This window comes from Onychostoma macrolepis, chromosome 23, assembly GCF_012432095.1.
Source record: "Onychostoma macrolepis isolate SWU-2019 chromosome 23, ASM1243209v1, whole genome shotgun sequence".
In the NCBI taxonomy this organism is placed as follows: domain Eukaryota; kingdom Metazoa; phylum Chordata; class Actinopteri; order Cypriniformes; family Cyprinidae; genus Onychostoma; species Onychostoma macrolepis.
The window spans coordinates 24,082,386-24,107,010 of NC_081177.1; the positions used below are offsets into that span (position 1 = coordinate 24,082,386).

Sequence of the window (24,625 nt, forward strand, 5' to 3'; positions counted from 1 at the left end):
CGAGGCCCGGACTCTGCCTCGGCCCGTTGCCCCAGTGGCTCCACCTTGGCTCCTAGCTCCTTCGCCTTCACCGTCACCTGTCGATCCACCAGCTTCACCGAGCTCCCTCGTCCCTCCGGCTCTGCCTTGTTCGGGCGTCGACCTGCCATCGGCTGCACCTCGTCGCTCCGTCCCACCGGCTCTGTTGGGCTCCTTCCTCCCGCCAGCTCCACCTTGGTCCTCAGTCACTCTGGCTCTGCCGCGGATCTCAGGATCTCCACCTCGGTCGCTAGAGCCCTCGGCTCCACCCTGGCCCCCCGGATCCTCTGCATCCCCCTGGCTCGTTGGCTCTCCGTCTCGGGCTCCTCCACCACCTGCTCCGCCACCGTTGGTCGGCCCCTTGGAGTCAGCGGCCATCCCTCCTCCATGGCTCCTCCCTCCATCGGCTCCACCGTGGGACATCATCATGGCTGTGGCTTGGGTCCTGCTGTGCTCCTCCTGCTCCGGGTCCCTCCTGTCTCTTCCCTGGCTCCTCCATCCTTCGTTGCCCCCTTGGACTCTGTTTGCCGGCCCTCTTCCAGGGGTCCATCCTCCTCCTAGGCCGCCTCCATAGTTCCCACCCACTCCTCCCCATGTTTTTACTACGGTGCGAGGATGCACCTTCCAGGAGGGGGTGTTATGTCAGGATTTTGGATTGTTTTGTTGTGGTTTTGCTCGCCATGTGTTCTGTGACCCAGTTTCTCCCTTATGTTGATTGTTGATTTGATTACAGGTGTGTCTCGTCTTCCTCCCTGATTGTTCTGTCTTTATAAGCCCCAGTCCTTTCAGTTTGTATTTGTCGGTCATTGAACGTCATTCCTTGTGCTTTGTTTCCCCGCTGGATATTAAAGACTCTCGTTTTGTGAAATCCTCGTCTCCTCGTTCCTGGTTTCCGTGTCTCCTGGTATTGTGACAGTAATATAATAATGGTATAATTTTATAATAATTATTTTATATTATAACAATATAATGTATATGTATAATATAACAGGGTTGGGACTCTGCTGTTTATTATATTATAATATTAAATAATTTATATATAGTTTGTATTATATAATCTTAAAGGGCCCCTTTACGGCTTAATATAATATAATTTATTTTAATTATATAATATACACAGTATATAAAAACACATTTGCCATTTTGATGCAGTTTCAATGCTTTAGGTGAGTTAACCATAAAACTGCTTAATAATATAATGCATAAACACTTTTATAAACCCTGTGTTATGATGTCAGACTGAGATATATGAAATTAATATGTATGAATATGAATATATTTGCAATCGTCGTAATCCTAAATTTAAAATGGTACTCTGAAGACAAGGGACACTCTTATTTCCTTATTTCTCATTTTCATATGAGGTTCATAAAAACCTCTTTCAGAACATTTATCACAGTTGCGCAGTTCTTGCATCACACGCAGGATTACGAGGTGCAGAGATTTTGAATGAGGATGAAGATCGTGCTGGTGTGTGTGTGTGATTCAGAGCAGTGGAATCAGCGCACGTCTGACCTGCGGCTCTTCCCAGACTCTGCCGCACCATCCGCCTCCTCTCGCCCAAAGAGCAGTCTCTCGTCCTAATTAAATTGTTTTAATTAAATTAACGAGCATCACAAGCCAGACTCCGGCTGACCAACTTCAACCTTTGTTCAACTCATAATAAATCACTCAAACGATTGCATTCTGGGTTGCCGATAGGACAGACATAATCAAGGTTCATAATGTCATGTTTGATTGTGTGAAATCATTAAATATCATGATTCTGTGCAGAAGAGTGTTTGGGATGTGAAGTCTGACAATGATTCAGTTAATCTCATATCTACTGTAAGACTTTTCCTATGCAGCAGCTTGTTATAATGCTCTGGTTTCTGGTTACATAATTACAAAAGAGTCCATCTTAAAGACACTCTGGTCTCCACACATGATTCATGTTACTCCTTCAATGTGAGAAAATAAGTGCTTAATTGTACTGAATGTGCATTTGTATGGTGTAAAAATTTAAATTGTAAGTATTTTTAAAAACTGTACTCACAGATAACATAATATTAATAAAAATAAAAAGCCACTGTTTCACTGTTTCTTAACACACTTTAGTAAATTTTTAAAACATGCTTTGTACTTTTTTTTTCAACATTATAAGTCATTGTTTTAATAATATTTTGTTGTGCTTTAAAGCAGCACACTTATTTTCATGTGTTGACTGAACATACTAAAGTACATATATTAGTACTTGATTATAGTGTTATTCAGTATTATAGAGTATATTATAAAGTTAATATATTACTGTACCAAACCTACAAATGTATATATTTAAATACATTACATACAAGTTTCAATAGTAACGACATTAAATAATATTTTAGTTTGCAAAAAAAAAAATCTAGACTGTATATTCAGCAGTGCACTTTAACCATATTTCAAAGACAATAATAAAATAATAATTACATATAAAATATATAAACCATAATACGTCAACTGAACTGAATATAATTTTGAATTTCACGTCATGATTAACAATGCTTTTCAATCGCGACTTATTCACAATATAGACCTTATTGCTCTCATACCTTATTGCTTACTTGAAGTATATGATTTTTGTAACAAGTAGTTTTTTTAAAAGTATGCTAAAGTGTACATATGTTTTCACAATGGAAGTCTATGGAAATAAAATTGCTTCAAGAAAACACCTCTCTTCAACAGGCTGAATGATTTGACATATGTACTTGAGTTTAATACAGTACATAGACTATGTATGCGTAATAGTAATAGTAATGCATGCCTTGGCAGACACCAGAAATTATGTATTGAGAATGACAGGCAGCGCTGAATGTGCATTATTCACTGAATAAAGTCAGTACCCTGTTTGAATGAGCAGTATGCTTAGTATAAAGAGAAGCTTAGTTTTTGGACTGAACTCTGATGCAAACCAATTATTTGCTCATTAACTACTCAACATACCATTGTACACAGTAACACCATCACACCTTGAGTGTTTTTCTCACTAATCTAAAAAGGCTTTTGGTTTTCCGAGCACAGTGTTTATTGATACTACTCACTGAGAACAACGTTTTTAAAGGATTTTTTTCTAGTTATCTGTATTTTTGTCATGATTTCCAGTAAAAATATTTAAACTGAGAAAGGCTTTTTGTTCATCAGTTCTTACAGACAGAATAAGTCAAGTACTCCCAGCACACAGTTGTCATGCTATCAGTGACTGATTATTTCCGTCTACGTTCTGACACAAATTGCTGTCTGAGAAATTAGCAGACATGACACCATAACCAATCACAAACTGAAAAAAAATGAGTTGGCATATTTGTGTTTAGTTGTTATTTTAGTCATAGATGTCGCTTTACACTTACTGTGTTAGAAGAAAGGGAAATGCAATCATTGCGTCCCGTCTAAACATCCTTAAAACATGATACATTTACAGAGGAGTCTAGAAGAATAAAACTAGTTTTAAGAAATACTTCTTAAATATGTTCTAACAAAAAATCATCTTTCACTGTGTTTTAAAAATAAAAGTATTAAACAAAAAGGTATTAGACTCTGTAAACAGATCTTAAAGGGTTAGTTCACCCAAAAATTTAAATTAGCCTGTGTTTTACTCACCCTCAAAGCATCCTAGGTGTATATGACTTTCTTCTTTCAGACGAATCCAATCGGAGTTATATTCAAAATTGTCCTGGCACCTCCCAGCCTTACAATGGGGTAAGCAGGGGCTTTTTGTCAACAGTTCAGAAGATGTGAAATAAAGTGCGAGCATTCGTAATAAAACATGCCTCACACGGCTCCGGGGGGTGAATAAAGGCCTTCTGTAGCAAATCCATGTGTTTTTGTAAGATAAATATCCATATTTCAAATGTAATAAACACTTTTTTCTCACTTCCGTTGACTGTCAAAAGCGGAAGTCTTTCCGGCGGATGATGAAGGATGTTGGCGTCGCGCATGCCTCTGTGTCTCGCGAGTTTGTTTACAGGAGCAAAGGAAACAAAGTTTCCTTACTTTAGCAAACGAAAACCAGTCTCCTCTTGGCTTATATTGAAATCCTCTGATATTTTTCTTTACAAATCCTCGTTTTGTGCTTCTAATTCGTGACCGACGTTTTGTTTTGTTCTCTCTCCGCGTTCGTCACTAATCACGCAACCACGACGCCCTACGTCATCCATCGGAACGACTTCCACTTACGACAGTTAGATGAAGTGAGAAAAAAGTGTTTATTACGTTTGAAATATGGATATTTTTCTTACAAAAACGCACAGATTCGCTACAGGAGGCCTTTATTCACTGCCCGGAGCCGTGTGAGGGACGTTTTATTACGAATGCATGCACTTTATTTAACGTCTCTTGGACTGTTGACAAAAAACACCCGCTTACCCCCATTATAAAGCTTGGAGGGGCCAGGAAAGTTTTTAATATAACTCCGATAATGGATTCGTCTGAAAGAAGAAAGTCATATACACCTAGGATGCCTCAAGGGTGAGTAAAACACAGGCTAATTTTCATTTTTGGGTGAACTAACCCTTTAACTTCTCATGCAATTTTATTTCAAATAAATTTATTTTGTGTTAGCGATATTTACATATTCTTCCTAGAGAAAAAGACAAATATACTGACTACAAAACACATTTTTTTTTCTGTGCAGTGTAGACTATATTTCTGCAGTCACAGTAACAAACAACAATAAGAGCAAGCAAATATGACAGAAACGGAAAGCTGAACACACCGACTACCAGCAGAAACACAAAGTAAAATGCTGCAGCTCAATCAGCTCACTTCAATTTCAGGAACAAATATTTATAAACCGACAAACATATAAAGAAATGAATGGAAACTATAACCATTCTGTACCATTACTGTCAAACGCAGGAAGAATGAGAAGAATCTAAACTATAAGTCCCAAAGACACAGAAGAGCTTACTATCCAGATCCTGCAGCACACCATATATTACAGGAACAGAAAGTTCTGCTGTAAAAAACAGGCCGTCTCAGACAGTGAACACGTACTAGACAGACAGGACACCACACACACAAACTGACTGAACACTCCCTGCTCTCCACCAAGGGCGACTACATAGACACCGTGTTGTCATCTGTAGCTGTTTGCCTGTTACTGCTGTGACCAGTGTTTCTGAGTATTCATTATGACTGTCAAAAGATTACAAACTTTAATTGAATTAATTACATGATATGCAGATTATTTAACTGAATAATTTGCAATTAGTCACATATATCAAATTTGTTGGGAAAAGCCCCCAAGTTACAGCAATTTAATAACATTAAATTAGTATGTCTGATTAAATATTTGTTATTTAAAAGTGCCATTTACGTCTGGAGTGACGTCTTGGAGAAATCTAGTGTGTTTATAGCATATATTTATACATATACTTTAAAATAAAATAAAATAAAATATTAAAAAAATGTTTCAGCTACTTGCCAAAGCAACATTTCTCATTTTCATTTGGTTTAAAGGGATAGTTCACCCAAAAATGAAAATTCTGTCGTTAATTACTCACTCTCATGTCGTTCCAAACCCATAAGACCTTCGTTTATCTTCGGAACACAAATTAGGATATGTTTGATGAAATCCGAGAGCTTTCTGACCCTGCATAGACAGCAACACAACTGAAATGTTCCCAGGCCAGGAAACGTAGTAATGAAATTGGTAAAATAATCCATGTGACATCAGTGGCTCAATCATAATTTTACGAACCTACGAGAATAATTTTTGTGCGCAAAGAAAACAAAAATAACGACTTTATTAACAATTCTTCTCCTCCTCATCCCGTCTGCCGTGGCATGCCACCATTGTGGAGAGTATTCCGATGCATGCACATGCTTTCTTCTGCATATAAACAATGCATGCGCATGGAGCTGCTTACGTAGAACATGTGTTGTTTACATGCAGAGGAAAGCACATGCATGTGTTGTGATACACCATTCATTGGGTGAACTTTCCCTTTAACTTGATGTACTGAAAAATCTAAACATAAAACTGAAATGAAAATGACTAAAAATTATATGAACATAATAAATAAATGCATACATGCATAAACAAACAAACAAACCAGACAAAAACACACAACAAAATGAAATACAATTAAAAAGAAAACATAAAAGATAAAAATAAAAAATGAATTCAAAATTATAAAAACTATAAGAGTACATTATAAAAATGATCAAAAAAACTTCCAGTTTTATATATTGTTACTTTTGATAAGAAACAAAGTCTCATCTGTCAAATGATGTCCTTTTTTCAGGAAATTCAAGCAATAAAGGCCGTTTTGACGCTCTTTGATGTGGCATGAAAGATCCCTGTATAAACACATCAGTTCAAACGGTGGTGCAGAGAGTGAGTGAGCGCAATCATCCCTTTCTCTTTACTTCTAGTTCTAACATGAAATAAACATGAATGAACATCTCATGCCTCATGTAATCACTCAACCAGTGTTTCAACCACAGAAAAGCATCAAAAAAACAAAAACAAATGTCACATAGCATTTCATTTACCTCAGGCAAGTCATCAGTGTGCACAGCTCGTTCTCTAGAGAAATGAAGTCTAGAGAAGAGCATTTTGTGAAATATTAGACTATATACTGATTATATTTTACTTTAACCATTAGTGATGTCTTAATACATTTAATGTGTTTAAATATGTCCGTTATGAAACAAGTTATGACAGCCAGAAATGTAGAAGTTCATTTAAAAACTGCATTTAAATGTGTGCAATTTAAATGTTTGCAGTTGAGTGTTGATTATTATATTTAAGTTTGGGCTCTGTTGTTAATTGTAACCTTATAGTAATGCAAAAGTGCTCCCTATAGTTTAGAGCATACACTGAAGTAGATTTTCATACCTAAGAAAATTTTTTATTATAATTGAATAAATTTATTTAAAGAAAGAGCAATTTGTTCAGTAAACCACTGTTATGTTTAGTTTTTTTTTCCTTCTGCTGTACCGAAACCCTACTGAACCGTGATGTCAAAACCGAGGTACATACCGAACCGTCATGTTTGTGTACCGTTACACCCCTACTACATACTAGTTAATATTATAGTAGATAATAGATAATAATATAGTAAAAAAAAATCATACATAATCGTCAATTTAATGTGAAAAACAGACATAAAACACTTTCAGTTTAAAAAAGAAAACATGTATCACATGACACATTCGACATTTAATTTCGACATGGAATTGCTAAAAATATTAGTCTATGGTAAGGGATGTCCCTTGCATTCATGCTCAAATGTACACCCATATCAGAAACAGATCTTGTCTTTGGACATTTCATTACTGATGATAGAACATTTCCACCGGAAAGCCATCTGATTGAGCTCAGTGAGATGAAAATGAGTGTTCCCCGTACATCCCGGCGGCTCCAGACCGCTCGGTTTGCCACTTAATGAGGGTTTTTGTGGCCCTTGGGCCAATCTGGTCGCACAAACAAATGCGAGGGTGGAAACTATTCAAAGACTCTTGAGCAACTGCTTACATCACATATACTAAATCATCTCTCAGATTTGTAGATTACAACTGAAATTTCACAAATAATGAATTTATACTGAAACAAATCCGTAGCACTGTTGTACAACAAACATCTTCACAAATCACCCTGGGTGGACTCTTTAAACATGTTTCACAGGCTTGTTTTAGCCTCAGAGCTTTATCCTTGGGGTAAAGCTGCTCTTCCTCATTAATTACGAATCATATCTTTTGGTTTATTGTCACCCCTATGGCTCTTCAATTAAGCAGCTGTTTTTACAGAGGGTAATAAGTCTTCACTGCACCATGACGAACAGGCACACAACCACACCCTCTTTTCAGAGCTGCATGTCAGTTTCACACTGGCTTCCTCTTGTCGTGGATGGATGTCCTTCATGCAGGTGTGGCCACTTCTGAGTATGACCTGATGCTGGTTTATTCTGGTTTGGTGCTGGTCTAATTACTGGTGGAGTATGGTTTTACCAACAGCAAGGTCATGGGTTTGATTCCCAGGTAACATGTGTACACAAAAATGCTTTGGATAAAAAAATGCATTTCCCAAATGTAAATTTTGTATTGAAGCTGATTAAATCAATAAATATTCTGTTATCATTTACTCACCCTTATGTCATGGCAAATTGATCGTTTTTTTCTTCCTCTGTGAAACACAAATAACATATTTTGAAGAATCTTTCAGCTGCTTTTGTTAGTAGAATAAAAGCCAATGGGGGTCCAAAAAATTTAAGCTCATTGGTTCTTGCGTGTCACATCATGATGTCATATTTGTCTGTTCATCAAGTGACTCTATTGCATCAGAATACTTAGATTTTACAACCAATTAAACCAATAGACTATTTCTAAGTCTCCTTTATGTACTTTTTGGAGCTTTGGACCCCATCGACTATTAATGTATGGACAAAAACAGCTGGAAGATTTTTTTAAAAGTTCTTCTTAAAATGTTCTGCAGCAAAGAGAAAGTCATACAGGTTTGTAACAATATGAGGATGAGCAGACAATGTCAGAAATTAGATTTTTGGGTGAATTAAACCTAGTCGGGATGCCAGCATGCAAAGCACAACATTTGATGGTCTTTTCAGCATGTCTAATAAATGTCAAGATGTTCAATGAATAATGGTTTGTTCTTCATGTAAACTTATTATATGGCTTCTGAAGACTTGCAATAGTGCATGACTGCCTTATTTTACTTTTATAGTACTTTTTGTCCTTTATGCCGCTTCACAACATCTGGTCACCATCTAAAGGAAAGAGCAGCCTGGACATTTTGCTAAAAATCAGTTTTCGTGATCCACAGATTTAGGGTCTTACAGGGCTTGAGTCAATGAGGGCAAGTATGATGACATGGTTTTCATTTTTTAGTGAACTATTAACTGTGAGAAACATTGTAATTTTGTGAGAACACTCCTTTCTTGATGGAGTTTGAAACAGAACACTGTCATTACAGCGATGGCTTCCAAACTAATGAGCTATATCCTGAAAGAAAGAGGCATTCTCCTCATAAAGAAGGGAATTCCACAATGATATTGTACTTTTTTTCTGTCTACACTGACCTCTCTAACATAATCCCTATGGGACAGGTTTTAAATAATGCCCTTCTGCCAATAAAAGCTATGATCCATTGTAGTACTGACCATCACTTGTGTCTTATCGAGTGTAATTCATAACGCAAAACTGTGATGCGAGACCAGATGGGAGCGAGTGTCCATGATGATAAATGACACTAGCTGTTTTATGGTTTCTTTCAGATTTATTATTGGTTGGCTGCTTACTGGGCAGATGCTATTTTCACCATAATTATTTATTCTAAATTATGAAACAAGTTACTTTAAATACATTAGTTAAGAATAACTGGGCTGCTGACAGAAACCATGAAATATAGATGAAGGGGAAGATATTAATTTTCCAGTGAGCCTGTGTTAATCTTTTTACATCTAAAAAAATTAATAATAATACTTTGTGATGTGACTTTTTCTCTAATTAAAAAAACAAAAAAAAAAACACTTTAAATACACTTTAGGAAAAATAAATCACAAATGAGAAATAATGAGATTAATATATCCTTTTATCACACAATAAAGTTAAATAGAGAATAAATGGAGATAAAAATGAGAAAAGGACCACATTATTGCATGTGTCTTCTCCGGCAGTTTCAGATCTCAGCTATATCTGCTATTAAAATTGTGAAATCTCAATGTGAACTCAAATATTTCTCTTCAAACCAATTTTTCTGAAGAAAGCATCTACAGTATAAGTGAAACAAAGTCTAATGTTCTTCTAGTTTGTATTGCTCCATCAGAAACATGGTAATTGGTCATGTAGATATCTTAGGTGGTGGGTAAGGTGTTAAAACACCAATCCTTCATATTACATGTCTCAAACAAATATGAACATTAACACTTATCAAAAACATTCTGAAAAGAGCAAAAACAACCCAACAGCTTTAACATCTGAAACCAGAGAGATCAGACAAGCTATAAAGCACAAATATCGTTACCGCATTTTCAAATTTTTCCCTATAAATCTGAGCTCAATGTCACACTGTACTGTACTCTGGTTCAAATCTAATGCCTTGATGACAGCATTTGTCCTTGAGAACGTCCCTTCCTTGTGATCCCCAGTCCTCTGCAGGAGAATCCCAAGAGAGCGAGAAAAATCCTTGCCAGAGAGAAAGAGAGCGAGAGCTGCCCAGCATCTAAGGAAGTTCCCTTTTCATTCCAGTGTGTCGAATTGACACTTCTAGCGTCCAATATATGCATATATTAAGCCTCTAACAGAAACACAACACATTTACAACAACCACTGTGACAGGCAACACCAAACCAGATCGATCTGAGAGTATTTAATGGAAAACAATTGGTAAATTGTTATACAAGTCCACAATGGAAACATTTCAATATCTACAGAGTATGTTGATGTATTCATTGGAACAGTATTGATTATCAAGTTTTGTCTAAAGTGTTCAACACAAGGTGGAAATCAACAACAAAGTGCATTGAATGAGAGCGGACAGCATGTATCCAGTTTCCCCCTCTCTTTGCTGTACCGCAGAGCTCTTTTAATGCACTCCATTGTCTGTGGTCTCTCCCTGTGATCCGCTCTAACGGCAGCTGTACCAGCGAGCCGCAGCATATTGTCTTGCCGCTGTTTGGTGATGGGGAGGAGGGTGTCGTTCCCATTGCCCCTCCGGGGGAAACGTGGCAGCTGTCAGCGGGACTGACCCCTGGAAACTCTCCAGGAAGCGACCGGCACCAATGCATGGACAGAGTAAACACCCACCCGCCCTCCGAGAGCTCGCGGCTCACTTTGCCCTTGTGCACCGTTCCGGGACCAGCTTCCCGTGACGGGTCCCTGACTCCAACCTCTGTGAGGTGTGACAGAAAGCTGACCCGAGATCAGCAAGTAATGCAAGTTGAACTAAACTAACCGATATAAGCCGACTGGGACAAACGCTTTGAGCTCGGGACACTGCAGCAATTCCCAATCAGTTAAACATCACTTTAGAAACCAGTTTTCTTCAGACTAAACACAAACAAGAGTTATCCAAGACTGACAAGCGTATGAATCACACTGCAGTACTCTAGTAATCAGCGAGGCCACTCTCGAATGGGCTTCCCTCTCCGCTGCAAGATTAAGTAATAAGCATCTAGTGCCCTGGACAATCTTTCCAGCATCCAGCGCAGCATATCCCACCTTCCCATATCCGGATCACCCCCTCCCAATTTTGCAGCACCTTTGAGAGAAAAAAACACGTTGAAAGGCTACACACCTGACTGCAGTGATCTGCTCGGTCCTAATCCTCAATGAGCGTCTGGGCCATACACCAGCGAGGCACTTAGGGGTTAACGTTTCAGCGGCGTGCAAACGTCTCCTGCTCACGCTCTTCCATCAGCCCGAGAAACTGCAGTCATCCCCCCTCTCCACTCGTTACTGCAGCACTACACACACACACACTCCAGTGAACACACACGCACACCCCTCCCCTCCTTCTGTGCGCTCTCTCCGCCACTTTCTCTCTCCCACAGAGAAATCCCCCCCTCCAAATACACACACACCCATTCCCTCTCTCTCCATTTTTCCTTCCCCCACCCTTCCCATTCCATCCTCTTCCTAAGCTGCCTGATTGGAGATGCTGCTCACACAGCTCTGCATACATCCCTGTTTATTTTTTTCTCGTGTCTCCGTCTCTCGCGCTGTGGGGTAATCAACACAGGTCAATATGAAACACTTCCTCTGCCGTCCCCATCAAACTCTGTGACCTCAAAATACCCTGTTGTTTTTGCTGAAATGCAGCCTGTGTGATGGTAAAATTCAATATAATACAATACAGCTCTGTGGACAGAAGAGGGAAAATGTAGCGGTTGACTGAATTTTTAAAGAGAGGGGCTGCAGAGGTTCTGCTGCTTGCAATATGTTGGAGCAGAGAGATTGAAAGACAAAGAGGAAAACCTTAAAGAGATGGCAGGAGTATAGTGGTTGACTGATATGTAAGGGATAATGTACAGTCATTATGGTTAAATAAACTGTACATTATTACACTTATTACAAGCTATGCAGAAAATCGGTTGTCTGGGACAGCGGTCAGCTTTATGCAGGTTAGTATCATTATACAAACATATCTGACTAAAGAATGCCATGACTGACCAATCAGAACCAAGCATTCCAGGGAGCTGTGTATGAAGTCGACCAATTAGAAATCAACCGATATATCGGTTTCACCAATTAATCGGCAACGATAGTTGTTATTGTTTAGAATTTAGTTTATTTTTCTTTCTAGACATATTTTCTCTCTCCTTTTCATCATTTATATTTATTCCATATTTTTCATAAAATAAAAATAACAACATCGTCAAGCAGTGAAGAAGAAGCATGGCTATTTTTATTTTATTTAATTTGATAAGTACAAATCATTCTCATAGTTAACTTATCAAATTTCATTTTCGGCACTATTTTACATTAACTGAAAAGTTTTTAAATCATACTACTGCTGATTTAAAATAAACTAAAAACATCGGGATGTTATTGGCTATCAGTTATCAGCTAGATTTTCCAAATTGCAGTTATCTGTATTTTAAATCTGACACTAGGTAAAATGAGCATTTCTATTTAAGCCATACATTGTGCTAATCGAGGTTTGTACTTATTATGCCATGATTGTTTTAAAACTGTAAGTGGGTTCAAAAAGAAAACAATTACAATTGAAAACATGATTAAAATATAAACATACTCTGCTGTAAAAACTAGCTTATAGGTGGCTTATAATGCAGTATGATTGTTTGTCATTTGGTCAGATATTTAATGGACCAGCTGGTCCACCAGATGGTGGAGATGTGGTTGAGCTGGTAGAACATTTGATCAAGCTGGTTAGAACTGGTACATAATCTTCAACCACCAGCAACCATGTTTCAAACCTAATACGTCTACCTTAAGGTAGCATGACCTGAGTTTTCAAGCAGAGCCCATGCATAACAAAAATAGTCTGGGTCAATAAGGTCCACACTTGATGGTTAACACCTAATCCAGCTTGGACCAGCTACAACCCAACACCAGTTCCAAAAACGGCAACCATATTAAGTTGCTTTTAGCTTGATTGTACTGCAGTCAATTACTGCATTTTTCACTAGTAAAGTTAGTGAATTTAAATTCTTAATGATGCACTCAACCTGTAATTCAACATAAGGATCATGTATCATTTCTTCCTGCATCTTGCTGCATCAAACTGTTTCGTCAACCTCAAATCAATGCAAAAGCATTTTTTTTCTGCAGCTAATGGAAGCACTGAAGTGCTCAAACCCCCCTCATTATTTGGGACCGAAAATAAAACGATAGCCGTGAGGTAAATGTAATGAGTGAAAGATGTACTCTAGACGATTCCAGCATTTAACTGGTGTTTCCCAGTATTCAGTGAATGATGTGAGAGTTAATGCACACCAGAGTAACGCAGCAGCAGTGGGATGGCGCTCATATGGTGTATTCACGGTTTGATCTGCCTGTACTCTGTGTTGGTCCACTGTGATTTCAGTCTCGGGCCCCCCCGGAGACAGACAGCTGGAGACTCACAAGGCTTTTATTACGTGTCACAAAAAATTACCCATCTCCCTTAAGTGTGGCTGCCTCCTTCAGAGCTGATGAAAATGAAATCAATAACGCCTCAATCACTCTAAGCGGGAGAGAAAGGGATGGCCTTTTCCATTCCTCCACCTAGTCCTCAATGAGAGCCGGATTGTTCGGCCCTCACAGACTGTCAATATTTGCCGCAAACACTAGCTACATGCTTAGTACGAGATTGCTCACATTAACGGGGAGAACTGGATTCTTTTGGATGGAAAATCTTGGAATGGTGTCAAAAATAAATCAATGTGTTTAGAATAAAAGAAGCAAAGACACTTACATGTTCTCAAGAGTGTCTAAACATGGGCTGTGAAAACTGCCACAGTGAATTCTCAAAATTGCAAGAATAATTCAGAATATACAGACGTAAGTTAGCATTTGAGCACTACATGTTCTTTTTGCCTCAAATGACTTTGGATGGTGCAAGCTATAGGGATCAGCAAGCTGATGTAAGTGATCTCAGTAAGATGCTTTTTAGTAGGAACTAGCCCTTCAGTGACCACAGAGTATTGACTGATTCTGGATCCATTACACTCACTGGTGACCTCAGCTTGGACCAGTGACTTCTGTCCTGAGGTGTAGATCTGAGACCGGATGGAGCTCCTTCTGTTGACTCACAATAACAATAGATCACCCTTGACAGAAACTGTGTGAAAATCTTTAACTCTATTATTTATTCATATCATGATCTAGATCAGGCTTTCCCAAATGGAGGTTGGTGAGGAAACAGCAGTGGCTTCATGAGTTGATAAAAAGCTAATAATTAAATCAAATGTTTAAATTAATGTTGTAAAATTAACAAATAAATGTGGCTCCACAATTAACCAAAATTGCTTAAGGCATTTCTGTGGATGAACGCTTGCCAAAATAGAAGCTAGAGGATTTGAATGTTTAAAAAGTGAAAAAAAATTCAAACATAAACATTAATATTGTAATATTCAAAATGAAATTTCATAATTTTTAAATGTTATTTTTTTCATCAGAGAACCAAGAACGTGCAATTGTGTCCCTAAATTTTTGACTTAAATTTAAAATCTCAGGGGAAGTATTTTACATCTAAGGGCATGCTGGTCCTAGACTTCTGGGGGCCCTAAGCAAAACTTTGTCAGTGGGGGCCTGCGTTCATAAAAACCCCAAATTGACCCCCAACCCTATAATCTGTTCTTTCAGAGTAGTTTCACTATTAACAAACAACAGTAAGTTGAAACAGTAAGTAATGCAATAAAAAGCAGAAAATTACAAACAGAACAAATACAATAGAACAAAAGACACAAATGAAATAAACAATTTAACCTAACCTAAAAATTATAACATAAGCATATTTATAATAGCCTGCTGTACAGAAATTGAATAAAGTAATCAAATGTAAAAAAATTAAACTTGTATGAATTATACATTGATTTATTAACAAAGTTTCAATGAAGAGCAGAGAATGATTCTCTCGTTTTCTTTTGTTGTTTAACATTAAATGAGCAGCTGCTGTCACTTTAAGACTGAATGCACAGATTTATTATTCTGACAAGCATTCGATTACTTTCCCAACTGTTTGTTTTCGAAACTCTGTATTTGTCTAAGCGCATACCCGAAATATGTATATACAAAACTTGCCCTTCTTTCGCTCCATCTTGGATCGTGTGCACAGAAAACTGCCTATAGAAATAGTGTCTCCTTTGCAGCTCAATATATGCTTTTAACTCCTTTTTTTATTTTTATTTCAAGCATGTCCTGTCAAATCCCCCTCCCAGAACTAAAATTTGATTAATCGCACAGTCCTATTCATTAAATAATCTTTGAGAGCAAGGGCGCCCCCTGGTGGTTCGGAGGGCATATGCAATTTGCATACTTTGCATATAGAGAGGACCTGTACTGTCTAAGGGGTCTGGCTAACAAAAAGATTTTGGAACCAAAATAAAACACACTGCACAGTTATATGTTCAACATCACCCTGCCTGGCTCCTGAAAGCTTACGTTAAAGGATTCACGATGAATGCCCTTCATATTTAAGCAGATACAGTCATTGGAATGGTTGAAATTTAAAGTAAGCAAGGAGAATTTTCTGCTCTAGATATTTTTGTTCAACCCAGGAGGCAATTAAATACATTTCATGAGAGTCGTAGTTACAGATCTCTAATCTAATAAATTTTAATAGCGCCACTGTATTTGCAGTTTAATGCGGCCATAGCCAGAGGCCCGTGTGACTCATAACCTACTAAAACTGCTGTGGAGAATCAAAAATGATTACATAAGCATTCTGCTGTATCACTAGTAAGAATCAGAAACCCAACGGTAGTAACCTAAAAACAACCCTCCCTCATCTTGCTTAGTAAAACGCTTTCGTAAGTGTTTCCCCAGTCACTCTTGTCTGTGTCTGCCCTATTCAGTGTGGTGTAGTGTTTCAGCTCTGGAGCTGGTGTGAGTGCTGAGGGAATACCTCCAGATCCTGCATCCTGCAAACAGCTTGTAGCGGGAGCGAGGAGGGGCGGCTCTGGCACATGCAGGACGTTCTTGGCCGCTATAAAACAGGCCCTCTCACTGGGCTTGTCTTGTTTATAATAAACAGACTGAGATATTATGCTAACTGACGTGCATTTTAAAGATGATGAGTGTCATTTCAGTGTTATAAGAACTCAATACAGATTTATAGGAGACGACTATAAAAATTGAATCAGAATATAACTCAAACATCATGTTTTTTAAAAGAAAAATTAATGCATTAAATTGATCAAAAGTGATAGTTTATTTATAACGTTACAAAGTTTTGTATAAATGCTGTTCTTTTGGACTTTCTATACATCAAAGAATCCTGGAAAAATATAAATTTCCACAGAAATAATATGCTATAAGTAAACTATTAAAGTAAGTTAACTCTTTTCAACATTGATTATAATAATAAATGTTTCTTGCGCAGCAAATCAGCATTTTCGAATGATTTCTAAAGGATCATGTGGCAATGACGACTAGAGTAATGATGCTGAAAATTCAGCTTTGCATCACATAAATAAATTACAATTTTAAAACAATAAAATAGAACACAGTTATTTTAAATTTGTAATAATTGTTTTACAATATTACAGTTTGTACTGTATTTTTGATTAAATAAATGCAGCCTTGGTGAGCAAAAGAGACTTCTTACAAAACAGTAAAATATTTTACCAAACTCAAATGTTTGACTGGAAGTGCACATATTCTGTGTTGCATAAAATAAAATAAAATAAAATTACGTATTTGAATAGGTTTGAGTGTTACTAAATTTATTTCCTCACAAAATGTGTGAGTTTTCATTTGAGAATAAAATAAAAAGCAAGCCATATATTTTCCTCCATGCTTTTTGACCACATGAAGGCAAAATGCAGCTTGATTGTCTTTTACATGGTAAAAATATCTTAAACCAGAAAACAGCTACAATGAATGTTCCAAAAGCCAGCAACTGCCTTGTTTTAGATCAATCGTAAATATAGCCATGTTAACTGTCTACCTTTCAGCTTTCCATTTATGCCCTAAAAAAGTGTAGAGCACCAAAGAGCACCAAAAAGTCTCCTGAACTTAGAAACCTGAGCTGGCATCCACAGGACCTCAGAGAGACCTCAAATGACAAGCACTGAAGGCACTGATGCCAGTAACCCAGTGGCTGAGCACAAGCATGTGAGTGTAAGTAGAGAATAATCAATAGCTTTTATGATGGGGATTGAGACAGCACTCAAATAGAGCCTATAATAATCCGGGTTGAGCGCTGCACATTTGCGTCATTTGAAACGCTCTAGGTGCGAATGCAATGACATCACACCTGATATCTGTACAATAGATATGGCATCGTTTTAAAATCATTGTTAATCCATACTTCATTATGAGTGACCTCACAGGAACAGTGTAGTGTGTAAACCCATATCAATACAAAATCAATAGTCTCAAGCAAGTCAATGAAAATGTAACATTTTGTTTTACTGATCTTGATCAACACACACACAAACACACAAGTTGGTATTTGTGGTTTATGGGGACTCTCCATAGGCGTAATGATTTTTATACCACACAAACTGTATTTTCTATTGCCCTACACCTGGCATCCTCAAATCTGGCCCACTCCTGCAGAGTTTAGCTCTAACCCTAATCAAACACACCTAAGCATGCTAATCAGAGTCTTCAAGATCATTAGAAAATCACAGGTAGGTGACTTTGATCAGGGTTGGAGCTAAACTCTGCAGCAGATTGGCCCTCCAGGGAAAGATTTGAGGAAGCCTGCCCTACACCAACCCTACACCTAAACCTACCCCTTACAGGAAACTTTGTGCATTTTTAGATTTTCAAAAAAACACCATTTAGTATGTTTTTTTTAAGCCTTTTGAATTATGGGGACACAAGAAGTGTCCTCATAAACCACCTTCAAATTGTAATACGTCTGTCATACCCATGTCATGTCATTAAACAAATGTCCCTGTAAACCACAAATACCAACCCACACACACACAATCTTTTGTACATTATTAGTATTTTTAAACCCCTCTCATAGAGTTTCCAGGCAACTATAAATTAGGGAAATGACTCATATGAATTGTTGGGGGTGGGCTTTCAAAAGAACACGTTTCGTAACACATAAAGGATATCCCATAAATCACAGTCCTCCCCTGCAGCTCTTGAATTATCACACTCCAGCACACCCATCATGGCGCCGTCTGGCTGAACAAATCTCCATCGCAAAACTGCATTGTTTTATCATGACAAGGGTTGCATTTCCATTTCTGAAAAAAATCTCACATTTAAGTGAAGCTGTGAGGCTGAGAGATTTTGCTCCGAACAATCTAATCTCAAACTCCAGCATGTGTTCAGTAAACAAAACTTCAGTACCTGTATCAGATGTGTTGTCTTGTATTGCTTTTGTATAAGTCTGGTTCGCATAAATGGGTGCAGGAACCTGAATATAAAGAGTTGAGCAGTACATAATTCTTTTTTTTTTTTTTTACACAAAGGATTACCATTGTCCAACACTCAAATGCCCAACCTTATGGGCTATTAATGTAATGTTATGCAATTATTGCAAATCTGCTTGTTTTCAAGCATTTTTACTAACAGAAACTGAGTACTAATATATTAAATTAACCACAATCCATTCTGTGATTCAAGAACTGCATGTTCATCAATAAAAACTATAGTAATTAAAGGGGACCTATTATGCAAAAATCACTTTTATAAGGTGTTTGAACACAGTTGTGTGGCTGCAGTGTGTGAAAACAACCAGCCTATAATGTTAAAATTCTACCAACTCATTTTTTTTATAAAACCAATAAATTATGAACAGTCTCTCCAAATAAGCTGTTTCAGATTCTCCCTCTGTTCACGTCACTGAGGGGAAAAAGTCCCGCCCATTTGTGACGCTCTCTACCCTATTAGCATAAACACAGCCCTGAATGAGAAGCTGCAGTCCGCCATTACTGGAGATATATACAATGTCAGCGCCAAAGATGCTTTACAAGTGTTGTGTTTTGGGATGCACTAATGAACATAGGAGTCGCCATAATCTCCCCTCATCTGAGCCGAGGACACTGTGGTTAAATTTCATTTTCGAAGGAAATATCCCAGGAAAAAATCGGTAAAGTCCCCTAAGTGTTTAGGAATCAATATCAACGCTTCGTGCGTGAACATCAGCTCCAGACAAAGTAAGTATCACGCGTTTGTTTTCCAAATTGCCTTTCTGAAAGAGCTTCTTGGAACTCTGGAAGGCTAATTGCTAAAGCTACCATTGTCTATTGTCCTATTTTCACTGATGCTGCCTTCAAGTGCTATCAAAATTATCTTAAATAGGAATGTGGTAGTTAAAAGTTGCATATGAAAGCAATGTGAGTCGATCGCTTGAAGTTGTCGAGCTAAAGTTTGTGATAGCATGAGATCAGCTATGTCCCTGTCTGTGTAATTCATAAACGCAAATTTATTATGCACAGTATAATCCAACCTGGTCTCATAAAAATACGTACCTCTGCACACTTTTTGTCCGACACCGTTTTACATACCTTGCTGCACGTTCCGCCGCAGTTTCAAATAGAAATGTCCACTGAGTGGCGCTAAAACACAGGTTCAATACGTGAACCCTGGCACATTTTTATTACGTAGATATTGGTACGTATTGCTGTTTTTTATTACGTTGCTTCAGATACGTATTGCGGCGGTTCAGAATTCAAATATCCGGGGACTGTCGCTAAAGGTTAATGCTCTATCGTGTTGGAAATACGCCCTACACCAAATCCAGCCCTAAACCTACCTGATAGTGTTAACAAATGCAAAACTGATATAAAAACGTATTAGCTGATGCAACTGTGCCATTTGAACTTCCTTTTATGCAGATTTTAACTGCTTTATCGAACCGTAGTTACACGGGATTCAAACTGGTGCTTCTCGTCTCCTAAGTCAGTCTCTGTACTCCGTGAGCTACCGAATGAACTTATCATCTATGAAAACCCATAGATATGAAGCTGGATGTGTGCGATGCTAATGTTCAAAACCATCAGTTTTCAAATCTCCCAGCATATTAATATTGTTTTGAAGTCATGGCATGATATTCTTCAAGTAACTGTGCGAAAATTATGCTTTATTAATCGCAACTCTGTAAATTTGCGTGAAAGTGTTCATTTATTTTGGAAACTGCAGTGATATGTACTTATTGGTACGTATTTCATGTCACGCTAAAAAGTGCACCCAGGTACGTAAATGCTAACAGGCTTGTTGTACTAATAATTGAATGTTTATTTGCAAAGGCTAGCACTGCTAATGCCAGAGCTTGAGCTCTTGAAGCTCCGCCCTCTTCTCTGGGTGCAACAGCTCATTTGCATTTAAAGCAACATACTCAAAATCAGCGCGTTTTGGCTCATACCCTAAAAGTGGCAATTTTAACAAGCTATAAAAATGTATCTGTGGGGTATTCTGAGCTAAATCTTCACATATACTAGTGATGGGAGAAACGAAGCTTTTCAACGCTTCAAATCAAGTGAACCAATTGCTTCGCAAAATGTTTCATTGTTTCGAAGCGCTCGAAACACCACACGCTGGTGACGCCTGCTGGACAAAAGTGTGTAAATGCAACAAAAACTCAGGCTAAAACATGCATAAAAACAGCTTTTAAAGCCCATTGCAAATGTTTTATTGAAAGTATACTATGTTAAATGCAATAAAAATAATAAAATACCATTAAATATGAAGTGTCTGTATGATACGTGGTTTTTAAAATATTTTATATTAATTTGCAGGGCTTGCTTTGTTTGTTTTATGGACAGCTTCTATATAGAGGCCAGTAAAAGACTATTACCTACTTTTCATTCTTTTAATTACCGTATTGTCCCGAATATAAGACGATGTTTTTTTCTTGGAAATACATCTGAAAAAACGCGGTCGTCTTATATTCGGGGTCTAGACTTTGACATGTCAGTAATACACCCACAACAATAGGTGGCACCAAAAACGCATAAAACGAGTGAGCCATGAAATATGGAATGTAATGTGTGTTGTAAAGTCGTGACTGTCATGTTAGCCTGACGGAACCAAACTTCCTCTGTAAGTGATTTTAAAACATAAGACAGTACCCAGATTTGAAGACTACAATAAGATTTCACTTCTACTGATAATAAAATTTTGGTTGGCTACTATGGATAGCTAATGGAGATGGATAGCCTAAATGTTATATAATTCAGATGGGCTACCTGTTATTTCTATTATTTTTGGTATATCAAAAATAAATTTTTCAATGTCATTGTTGGTACATTTTTACCAGTATTTACCATAATTTCAAAACAAAAATTAAAATAGGAAAAATATGCAATTTGAAAATAATTTAAGAAACAAATTTGTTTTACAGAGAGAAAAACAAACAAACAAACAACAAAAAAAATAAAAATAATCAGGGTCGTCTTATATTCGGGACAATACGGTACTCAAATGTCTTATTAAAAATGTCTACAAATTGATGAAACTGATCTGAGATCAGGTAAAAACTATAAACGCTGGTTCATCTCAATGAGCTCACCTGATTCACAGGTTCACAGAGATCGCCCCCCACCAGTGAACCATTGACATTTCGAAATGTTTCGAAACAGTTTCAAAGCCTCATTTGCTGAAATCTCGTGACTTTCCCAATTTGATACGCGCTCCGAACCACTGATTCGAAACAAAAGATTTGTAAAAGTTTTAAAGCTTCATGAAGCAGTGTTTCAAAAGTGGCCATCACTAACATATACGCTCTGGGGACATCAGAGACTTATTTTACATCTTGTAAAAAGGGGCATAATAGGTCCCTCTTTAAGGGGTGTAAATCTCCATTTTATGTTCTTTTTACATTTAAAACTAAAATAGAGTTAGATTATTTTAATATATTATAAATGATTGCTTAATTAGTTTTAATTAGCCAACGGCCCCCTTGGAAGTTTATTGAGGCCCCCTAGTGGGCTTTAATCTTTAATAAACAACATTTATGAAAACGGATAATCCAATAGCTTCACATACTCCTGTGAAATTTTGGAAACAAGCTGACATATAAAACTCAGAACAATATTGTATTATACAAGGTTGCACAAAATGATCTAAAGTAAAACATTTTAAAATGTCATTGTTCTGATAAGGGTGGTGGGGAAAAACAACACTAAATGCAATTAACCATATACTGTAATCATGCATAAATTTGGAACCTCTTCTATTTTTAAGCGTGTAGTAAGAAAAGCGAAATGTAAATAGACTTCCAAACTTATATATTGTAGACATCGCAAGCCATGAGTCCATTCAAACCCTACAGATTTTGACACTAACTCATAAATCTTTGTAGAAGTTTAATTGTAAATCAATTTGTGTGTAGTTTTGTACACAAAAACAATTTTGGAACCCTGTTGGCTCGACACTAATGCAAAACCACTGCTATATAAAAAGAAGCATTCGGTTTAGTAACAGCCACATTGCTGTATGAGTAATAGACACATTGCAGCTTCTCTAAGGGAAAATGAGAAGACATTTAGAGGTTGTTGAAGTGCAGCATCTCTGCTCAATGTCTCTGGGACAGTCCCAATCGCCATAATAACCATGACTACTATCTCCAGATGCCGAAAAAGTCAGAGATAAACTGGTTTAATCTCGCTCTCTCTCCGCAAGATTTCCTTCTCTCCATATACACACACACATTTTCTTCACCTCACAACAGTGCTTTTCAGACTCCCGCTATTTCTTGAAATTAGTGCTAATGTGAGAGCACATTAAAAGATTTGCTCATCCATGACTAGCTCATCCCCTGAGAAACTACGCAAATCTTTCATTTCATTACTTCATTTTCTACTTCCTCACTCTTTCAAACCGATCCTAAACAATTGTGGCCAGCCACACGCATATGAAAAATGGCATTATTCCGACACAGCCGAATCCATAACCGAATTACACCTACGCTGTCTTGTTAGCTCTTCCTGTTGGATACACAGACAGACAGGAGGTACCAGGAAGCATCATTTGGCATTGACCTTCTAGGAGAAATCCGAAAGACGACTATTGCAAATAAAAACACACAGACCCAAACAGAAACGCTCTGAGGCAGAAGATCGGAGCCCCTTGATAATATTACGGTTGTTAGCCCTCCCAAACCATGAAAAAAAACAAACCTAATGTGGCAGATCTGAGACAATCACTTTAAGAAGAATTGCCTCTCCTCTTGAAGAAGGTAATTGGATCTTTCTCCTACTTGTTTGTTTCCCAAGAGGACAAAATGGCAAACAGGACAACAAAGCAGCCCCCGATGGTTGTGAATCTCTGGTTAATTGTTTTATTCGTGTCCAGGCTGAAAGCACTAAGCGCTTCTGTCCACTCTGATGATTCAATTCCAGGAATGAGAACACATAAAAGACAAGAGAATAGAGGACAAAATTACATGTCGCTTCCTTTGTGGCGTAAAGTGCAAAATCGTTCTTAAAAGCGAGAGTCAAAGCACTCTTACAAGGAACAAAGCAGAAAAACCTTGCTATAAATGTGGTGTATCTCTATAAAGAAAATGTGCTCTTCTCCATGAGTATTTGGTTAGCTAAAGATAAAAAATCAGCTCTATTCTACAGCAGGGGTGTCTGGTCCTGCTCCTGGAGGACCAGCCTCCTACAGAGTTAAGCTCCAATCTGTCCCAACACACCTGCCTGAAAGTTTCTAGTAATCCTGAAGACTTTGATTAGCTGGTTCAGGTGTGTTTATTTAGGAATGGAGATAAGCTCTGCAGGATAGTGACCCTCCAGAAGCAGGATTTTACACCCCTGGTCTACAGGGTTTGTAATATGTTTGAGCAAGTCATGTGACACAAAATATCAACCAAGGGCTGTAAATAACGATATATACACTTTCAGGGGGAAAAAAATGGTACAAAATCTGTCAATGGGGTGGCACCTTTTCAAAAAGTACATTTTGTGGCGCTAATAGCCTTGTGAGCAGCACACTGACATATAGTGCTGTTGTGCTTCAGGTATAACAAGTTCAATTCCCGGCTCTCGGACCTTTCCCAATCCCATCCCGCTGTTTCTCTCCCACTTCACTTCCTGTCTGAGTACTGTCCTATCGTAATAATGGCAAAAAGGTACACCTTTGTTCCTTTTTAGCCCTTAATAATGCACATTACAACCATTTGAGCAACTGACCACATGACTTTTTTTTTTTTTTCTAAGAGTGTACCTATAACAGAAAGGAATATGAAGAATGTTTCAGCTGATTGTGCATGTATTATGAAAGTCAATGGGATTATATTTCAAGCTATTTCAAACATGTTTCAAAAGGTACACTCTCTGAAAAAAGGTACAAATGCGTACATATTAGTACCTAAAAGGTAAAAAAGTATACTAAAAGGTAAAAAAGTATACATTTGAAAAAGCACTGCCCCAGTAACAGCTTTTGTGCCTTTTTATCTGAGAGTATAGTTGTGTAAAGTTGCAATTTGACTGGTACACTGTATACCAGTTTGGAATACACAACACAGCTCTGTCTAGATTTGCTGTCTGAAATCGCA

General features: G+C 37.7%; 1 protein-coding gene across 5 annotated transcripts in view; it reads right to left on the reverse strand.

The window, feature by feature from the left end:
• syt2a (synaptotagmin IIa) overlaps positions 1–24,625 on the reverse strand; it is an 80,770-nt gene that overhangs the window by 34,486 nt on the left and 21,659 nt on the right. For 2 of the 5 annotated variants that reach the window (XM_058764214.1, XM_058764209.1), the window contains exon 1: positions 11,291–11,449. The exons of 1 other annotated variant lie outside the window; for it this stretch is intronic. The gene's annotated coding sequence lies outside the window, so the exon portion shown is untranslated. Of the gene's footprint in view, positions 1–8,127; positions 8,165–11,290; positions 11,450–24,625 lie in introns of those variants that run through there. 2 more of the 5 variants (XM_058764213.1, XM_058764210.1) reach the window with 2 other exon arrangements.